This window comes from Rhinichthys klamathensis, unplaced genomic scaffold (genome assembly GCF_029890125.1).
Source record: "Rhinichthys klamathensis goyatoka isolate OS25496 unplaced genomic scaffold, OSU_Roscu_1.1 h1tg000446l_1, whole genome shotgun sequence".
Classification (NCBI taxonomy): domain Eukaryota; kingdom Metazoa; phylum Chordata; class Actinopteri; order Cypriniformes; family Leuciscidae; genus Rhinichthys; species Rhinichthys klamathensis.
Window position 1 is genome coordinate 1,342,802 of NW_026606941.1, and position 9,451 is coordinate 1,352,252.

Below are 9,451 nucleotides of genomic sequence, written 5' to 3' on the forward strand. Positions count from 1 at the left end.
GTAAGGCTAAACTAGCTCCCCGACCTGAGATCTCTGTCCCAAGACTTGAGCTGTGTGCAGTTGTTCTAGCTGTGGAAATAGCTGAAACCATTGAAGATGAGATTGACACCAAGCTGGATGCTGTAACATTCTATTCTGACAGTAAGGTCGTCTTAGCTTACATTTGTAATGAATACAGGAAATTCTATGTGTATGTCAACAACAGAGTGCAAAGGATACGGAAATTTACATGCCCTGGGCAGTAGAAATACGTACCTACCGATCAAAACCCTGCCGACCATGCCACAAGATCAGTTTCGGCAGCTGACCTTCCCCATTGCATGTGGTTGACTGGTCCAGCATTCTTGACTAAAACGACACAGCCTGAAACTCACATGGGTCTCTTCAGTATCATAGACCATCGGTTCCCAACAGGGGGGTCGCGGCCCACAAGGGGGCCTCAGCGAGCTCTGTGGGGGGTCGCGTCATATTTTGAAAAGTTTTGAGCAATGAGCATTAAATAAATGAGCGAAATTTATATAATGAGCGAGTTCACCATGATTCCATTTTCCAATCCGTGTTTTTGTCTTATCCTGAACCACTATGGTACACCTATAATAGGTGTTTACATTTGGGACTATTTTACACTAGTTCGGATCGCTGCCGCTGCGGAATAGCCCAGTACCTGCGTGACTCATCATAGACGTACACAGAGAGAAGTAGTTCCGGCTACAATGCTCTTCCGAAAGACACATTATAAGCATAAGTTTATTATCGCTCGCTATAGCGCCAAAAGCGTAAAAAATAAAGCCTCACAAATAACATGCAAGTATTGAGGCCCCAGACAGCAGTCATTTAGTAATAGCCTATATTCTTTTTTTTTTTTTACCTACACACCAGTGTGAATATTTTTTGTTTTTGCATTTCAAATAGGGCCAATTTATAAGCTTATCCTAGGCTTACGTTTTTAAATTACAAAGGGCCTACTAATGTTTTTGTTATCATTTTCAATATTATAGGCTATTATTTGTGCATAAACATATCTGGTTATAGGTAACATACCATTTGTTTGAAAACAACATATTTTGTCATCCTTACCGCAAGCTTACAAGAGCGAGAATATCATTAAATGTGAAGGGGGGCCCTAAAATATTTTCTTGGGAAAAAGGGGGTCTCAGACAAAAAAAGGTTGGGAACCACTGTCATAGACCCAGATGTAGACACTGAAGTACGCCCCCAAGTCACTTCTTGTGCTACACATACTTCAAGAAAGGAGTTAAACCCCAAACGGTTTGAAAGATTCTCAAGTTGACGATCACTGACTCATGCAATAGCAAGACTTGTGCACATAACCCACTCCTTCAAGCAGGATAGTAACAAGAGTACTTGTAGGGGCTGGCATATATGTGACATGCCCTCATGCGCGTAATTTTCACGGGGGTTACGGGGGTCATAACCCCCTCAAAAATCAGATCCAGCTAATATAACCCCCCCAATATCATCACATAATTCAGATTAAAATAATATGAAATATTCCGAATGAATACTTTTGTTCGTTTTCTTTATTAAATTCATTTGCCAGCAAGAAAGATAGTATCATATTTTAAATAATCTTTAATGTACCCCCCGCCCACCGCACTGACTACTTGGTATTACCCAACCCGCTTTCTCTACCAAGTTTGTTCACTATGTTGCGCAGTCGCTGGGATGAATGGTCGGAGAAAGCTGACAGTGCATGCTAACTAGGGATGTCCCGATCAGGTTTTTTTGCCCTCGAGTCCGAGTCCGAGTCATTTGATTTTGAGTATCTACCGATACCGAGTCCCGATCCGATACTTATATAATACATAAAAAAAAAATAAAGAAGAGAGAAAAAACAGATCCAGGATGTTCCTTATTTTTTATTTAATTCACCTTATTTTAACATTCAACAACTCTGTTAACAAACAGAGCACTTCTGTGAGGAAGCTTGAACAATCAAGTAATAAATAACATAAAATCTTCACTTTTGGACTTTAGTGCAACAGTAAATATAGAAAAAGTCTAATATAAAAACAAATAGCACCTCAACTTAAAATAGGCCTACCCGGCAGGCATGTAAACAAAAAATAAAAATGTTTTAAAAGTGTTAAAAAAAAAAAAGAGAATATATACATTAGGGGTGTAACAGTTCACAAAATTTGTGGTTCGATACTATACAGCAAAAAGAAAGAAATGCCAAGAGAAATTTCCTATTTATTAAAAGAAAAACTATTTTTAAATAAGTTTGAGTTTCCTACATCTTGAAACTTTCAGGTTTATAAATGGGGGTAATCTTTGAAGGATGAACAAATAATGTTTTGGTAAGCACATTAAAAATAACATTTAATATATATTTATATAATATTTGAGTTTTGAAGTGCAACATTAAATCCATGTTCATTCACGGCACAATGTTTCTCCTGGTTCCCACGTCAGCTGTTTGATCTAATAGAGATCTACGGTTAATAACGGAGAAATGTGAATGCTTCTCACTAGATCTCGCAGCGATGTTATTACTTCAGTGGCGAATTCAAATGTTTTCTTCACTGGATCTCTTAGGACAGTGTCGCTGATCTCGCGCTGCACAGATGTTGCTGGTCCGAAATGGTCCGTTAAGCACAATATAATGAGTAGCGCAGTTTCGTTCCACTTTCATTACGTTTGCCATTTGATGTTGCGCAACGTTGTGGTGATCGCGCCAGCGCGGATTTTGTCTGCAGGAAAAATGGTCCTAGGAATCGTTCGGTTTGTATGCGTACCGAACCGGAAGCCTCGTACCGAAACGGTTCAATAATTACGAATACATGTACCGTTACACCCCTAATTTACATATATCCGAGTCCTGATCGGGAGGTAACGTCCGATTCCGATCGAGTCTGAAACCACGTGATCGGGCCCGATTTCCGATCGCGTGATCGGATCGGGACATCCCTAATGCTAACGGATGGAAAGATGAAAAGGACACTGAAAGGCAGCCAGACAACGATTTTTCATTGTTGGTCGACACCAGCCAAAAGAGGAAAAATCCTGACCAAACGGAGGTTAGCTGTTAAGTTAGCTCAGCGTTTCTCAAAGTGTGTGGCGCGGGCGCGGCCCACTGGTGGGGAATAGAGACATGACAAGTGGAGCGCGACAAACAGGTTTTGTGCCCATCATTTTAATTTCTTTATTGACCATACACACTGTAAAAAGTGCTACACCCACAAAGTAGGTTTTATATATTTTAAATATTTGTAATCTAGTTTATTTTATTGGTTTTATACAAAAAAAGTATCAAAATACTTCCTCTTTACTTAAAATATATCAGTTTTTATATAACAATATATTTTAAATAAAACCCATGCAATTTATTTGGGTAGTTATTTGTATGTGGTTGTTGTGTACAATAAATGTTATAAAAGTGAGTTGACAATGCACAATTTATTTGAGCAGCTGTCGATGTGACAGGTGTGTTCATCAAACGTAAATATTTTAAATTTTATAAGTTGACATTATCCCTTTTTCACTGGCGGGGACTCCAGACAGATGCAATATCTTCCTCGGCACTTCAACTGTTTGGTCGCTGCAGCGGATCTGAATTTCAGGGTCTGATTAACACGGTAAGTTGAGCAAATTTAGCCGAATGACTGGTGATGTAAACTAAAGTCACGCAAAATCGCTTACTCCACTAGGGAGCTGAGGTTAGGTTTGCAAATTGTATAGCTAGCTATCCTGCACACATGGTAAGCTAAGATGGCTGCACAGTGTGGTCGATCGGCAGACAACAGCAGCGTTTAAAAACACATACAAGTTACGTATGTAATAATTATTTGCACAAATGCCCTCAGTTATATTGTTAGATTGCACAGATTAAATTTCGGGATCAAATGCGATCGAAACGGTCGCAATTTCGAGCCTTCAGGCAATAGTTGTGCGGGCAAATAAGGGAAAGTAAGATGTGATGTTTTATGGACAACACTTTGTTTTGTGTGTTTGTCTGACAGGACTCAGAGATTATGTTATTATACTTTTGCATTACTAAAGCAGATGCACAGATTAGACTGTAGAGATGTATGTTTAGTAGTCTGTCTGATTTTAGAGATTTGATCCACGTTATTTTAATGCTGCATAGTCAATTAATGACATATTTTTGGTCTAGATTTTTAAACTATTTCTAATCTATTACTTAAAGAAGTTACATTTACAACTGATTTTTTAACCTTATTTCTAACATCTAACATTTTCCCGGTCTTTAGATACCCAAGCACTTTTGTTACCTGGGGTCTTCGAGCTTCACATCCAGGTAAGACAAACTTCAGAATAGATTCAATTACAATTTGATCAGATTATACGTGTTCTGTAAGTCCAATAGACGTTCAGGGAACCTCCATACAAGGTTAAAAACTAGTTCAGATGTGGACATATTTTATGTAATTTAATGTCTCATTTAGACAATTTAAACTGTTTCTGGACCAAATAAACACTTTCAGGATGCATTAAATTGAAACTCATGTTTATTTCAACGTAATTTCTAATTGCAAAGCAACTCACAAACAGAGTAATGATTTCATGATTTTTGGACAAACACACACTGACAACTTTAGACAGTTTAGCATCTGTAATTTATACATATTTGGATCGTGAGAGAAATCAGATTCGAACCAGGGACCTTAAGCTGCCTGCCCTAAGTAGACAGTAATGATTTCATGATTTTTGGACAAACACAGTCTACTTAGGGCAGGCAGCTTAAGGTCCCTGGTTCGAATCTGATTTCTCTCACGATCCAAATATGTATAAATTACAGATGCTAAACTGTCTAAAGGTGTCAGTGCGTGTTTGTCCAAAAATCATGAAAAGAAACTTCACTGTCTGTTAATTGCTTTGCAATTACACATGGAAATTACATTGAAATAAATGTGAGTTTTAATTTAATATATCCTGAGAGTGTTTATTTGGTCTAGAATAAGTATAAATTGTCCAAATGAGACCTTAAATGATGTTGAAAATTGTCCACATCTGAACTAGTTTTCAACCTTGAAAGGAGCTTCCGTGAACGTTCATTACAGAACACCTAAAAAAAGTCGTAAAAACTTTCATTCTGGCTCCTCAGTGGACGTCTTTTCAATGCACGTCTTTGTGACAAAGACGTTGAAAAGATGTCTTTTGGACATAATTTTGCTTAGTGGGTTTATTAATATTGTGATGATATGGGGTGATTACGTTTGCTCTTGAAAGATATTTAAACTGTAGCTTAATTAACAGTAATGTGATGACCAATCAGGTACAGGCAAGGACAATTGCAATTGGTTTATTGTAATGCATCCTTTGAACCAGAAAAATACAACACTCATGCTAGAGTAGATCATGATATTTTAGTACCCACACTCTATGGCATTGTCATGGTAGACTTCACTCTGGTCACATGTTCTAGTCACAGTATCCATCTTGTATCCACCACCTTTAGCAACAAAAGTACAATTTGGACTTTGTGTCTTATCTCTTCTACCTGTCTGCTAATATTCATCTCATTTCCTATTTGTCTGACCAAACTCTTGTTTCTTTTTTGTCTCCACCAATAGAGTCGGGCTGAAACAGAGGTGCACGCTGAGCTTGGCAGTTGCCCACTGAAAATTTACATGTGCCATCACCCCGACACGATTGGGATTATCATATAAGGACAGCCCGTGGTCAGAGGTGTGCCAAACCTGTCGAAAGCATGCTGCCTCCTGTTTGAACTTACCTATGCTCTCGACCTCAAGTATCCCTCAAAACTGGTGTATACTTGAGATATATCAGAGGCTTTTTGTAGGATTGGACCCTGTGCGTCCTAAACCATCATCATGTCATTTTTGACATTGCAGTTCCAGTGTGATACAATGTGATGTTATGGCTCACATTTACCTTGATCCAAACATTTCAGATTGGGCAGTTTGGATATTTCACTGTACTGTTCAGAACAGGTTGAAAATACACTTCTACAGTGTTTGTTTTATATTAGAGTGTACATGTGCGGCCACATTTATTTGCTGTTTTGTAGTCACTGTTAAAAGTGACACTGATTGACATTGAATAAATTATATATTGTTTTCAATCTATCTTCTCATCTTTTTCTTCTTCAATTGAATTTGTAATTGTTATTGACAATTAAAAAAAATATATTAAAATGTTTATTCACATATGATTAAGTTAATTTTACTAAGAAAACAAAGTTCATAAAACCTAATTAAAATGAGTACAGGTTACTTGTAGCAACTCATAAATAAGTTACCTGTACCAATAAAAGTAGGTTTATCTAACTGAGTAATACTAGTACTATTAGTTAACTCAACTTGATTTTGTTGCGTTAGTATAAAGTAATGTTAAAGTGTTCAATATACTTAAAAAAGGCTGCAAGTTGAATCAACATAAAACATCCAATGCAGCCACTTGCCTCACTTTTTATAAGTTAGATCTAGGTATTACTTTTTACAGTGCACTCAAAACAAAACAAAGACACATTTAAATGTAAGCCTTAGACTTAACCTTTTCAAACGTAAGTTTAAAAGTTTTTCAAGGCGACCGTTATTAATCGTAGTATCACGGAGTATACCATGGAGACGCGTCATTCATTGCTGAATGATGATGACCTGCTTTTATTTCCTTTTTTATTAAAAATTTCACAAATTTGTTAGCTATAGCAGGATATATCTGATATTCCGATTGTCAATACATGTGCAATTGGATGTTTTGTTTTTCAAACACCTTTGGCGTTAGTTGAGCTGTATGCGCAACATAATGCAAGATATCTTATTAAAATACCTAAAAAAAAATACGTACATTATTAGGAATTTACCACCTCCGGCTCAATTTGAGATTATTATTATTATTATTTTAATTTTATTTTTTGCATGGAGTTTGCAAAGTGACCAAATGAATCAAAGCACAACTAATGTTAGTCCACACTTGTATTTTCTCAGTTTCTGAATTTGATGTTATCAGAGGCTAACATCAACACCTTTTTTTATCTACTTTTGAGTCTTATTTCGTGCAAAGTGATAATATAATTGCAATTTCATTTTCTCTATTTGAAAGTTTTTAATGCTGTTATTTGATGTTAAGTTTTTAAAATGTGATGTTAATAAAATACATTTTAACAGTTAAACTTAAAGCCTAGTTTATTAACATTTTGTTATGGTGATTGGGCATGTAGTATGTTACCTTTTACACAAGAAAATTATTCAAAAAAATAAATTAATAAATATGCCGTGAGTTTAACCCCCCCCCCCCCCCCCCAATGGTAGACCCAAAGTTAAGCCCTTGCATGCCCTGTTCAGTTCAAGATCTAGAAAGGGCCAAGTCTATCATCCACAGCGTGCAAACAAAAGCCTTCTCAGAGGAATTGAAATGCCTTCAAGCAGGCACAGCGATTTCCAATCAAAGCTCTCTCTTTAAACTATCCCCCTACATTGACAGTTTTGGCGTACTCCGGGTTGGCGGACGCCTTTCAGAAGGAAACCTTGGGAGAGATGAAGTGTGTCCTCTAATTCTACCTGGTCGTTGTCACATCATCTCACTACTCATTCAACATTATCATAAACAGGTCGAACATCAGGGACGCATCTTCACTGAGGGTGCAGTGAGAGAGGCTGGTTTCTGGATCATAGGTGGTAAGAGACGCATCAGTAGTATGATCTTTTAATGTGTTCAGTGTCGCAGACTGCGGGGAAAGATTTTGACTCAGAAGATGTCTGACCTACCTCCTCAACGGCTCAGTATGGACCCTCCATTCTCCTTTGTAGGGTTGGATGTGTTCAGGCCATGGATGGTCACCTCACGTCGAACTAGAGGAGAACAAGGAAACGCCAAACGCTGGGCAGTGCTGTTTACATGTATGAGCACTAGGGCCATACATATCGAAGTCATAGAGTCGATGGATAGCTCAAGCTTTATAAATGCTCTCCGCAGATTCTTCGCTGTTCGAGGTCCAGCAAAGCAGTTGCGGTCGGACTGTGGCACCAACTTTGTTGGAGCATGCAAGGAGTTGAAGGGGGAGTCAGTCACAGAAGACAGAAAGGTACAAAAGTATCTGAGTGATAATGGATGTACTTGGGTGTTCAACCCTCCTCACTCATCTCACATGGGTGGGAGTTGGGAACGGATGATCGGAGTCTCAAGGCGGATCCTTGAATCCATGCTACAAGGCCTTGGACCATCAAAGTTGTCCCATGAGGTTTTGACAACCTTCATGGCTGAAGTCACAGCCACAGTAAATGCTCGTCCCCTGGTATCTGTAAATACAGATCCAGACGCTCCATTCATTCTGACCCCAGCAACTCTACTCACTCAAAAGACTTTAGTAGTTCATTCTCCATCAGGTGAATTTGGTGAAAAGGACCTCTTCAGTCGTCAGTGGAGGCAAGTCCAAAGCTTGGCCAATACATTCTGGCATCGCTGGAGAAGGGAATATCTCGCAACCTTGCAAGGCCAAAGAAAATGGCAGAATGAGAGCTCCAATCTTTTAGTGGGAGATGTTGTGCTATTGAAAAACGGTCAAGCCAAAAGGAATGATTGGCCCATGGGAATGGTATTGAAGACATTTCCCAGGAGAGTGATGGAAGTTGAGGTTATGGTGGTCAAAGAGGGATCATCTAAGGTGTTTCTGCGACCTATATCAGATGTTGTCTTACTGTTGTCTCCTGAGACTGAATAGACAAGCTTAATTATGTTTAATGGTGGCATCTTACAGATACCAGACGGGGAGTGTACTGTTCTTAGTGTAGTTTATTTTTAAAGCCACTAGATGATGCTAGTCCTTGTATGTTTTTGATGTTGTCAGAGAGACCTTAATTACAGCCATCTTGCTTACTCAGTTGATGCTGATAGTCACACGGTTAAAGCAGCTCATTCTCTTCATCATCGTTGCAATCATTTGTAGAAGCTTTGTCTGTAAGTATTAATGCGTTTACTAGAAGCTTGTTTTTCATCTTTGTCTGGAATTAGTGGCAGTAATTTTAGGATAAAATATATTTTAAGAGAGACCTTTCAGTACGATGTTACATGCATCTAGATTATTATTGTGTATATATTATGTTTAGTTATACCTTAAGCGAACTGTTTCAATTATTAATGTACAGTCCAGTCTTTAGAAAATTAATTTCCCTTTTTCTGTATTTCAGTTTTACTCTGTTCCACTTGCATTTGAAGTGGTGGTGTTTATAAATCCATGCTTCAGTTCAACTTTCTTGTGGAAGGAGTCATCTGTCTGCCTAGTTGAAGAAGGGGAACTCTTTTAAGAGGGCAGAATAGTACCATTTTGTTGATTTAGTGGCTCTGGTAGACATTTTTCAGGTCTTCTGCCACTAAGGGACAGGTCTCATCCACCTTAGTGAGCAGAACCAGCTGAGGAATACCTGAAGTACAGAATAATTAACCATATTAACCTATGGGTGAAGCAGTCCTAGTTATTTTTTATAACATTTGTGTTAATTGTACA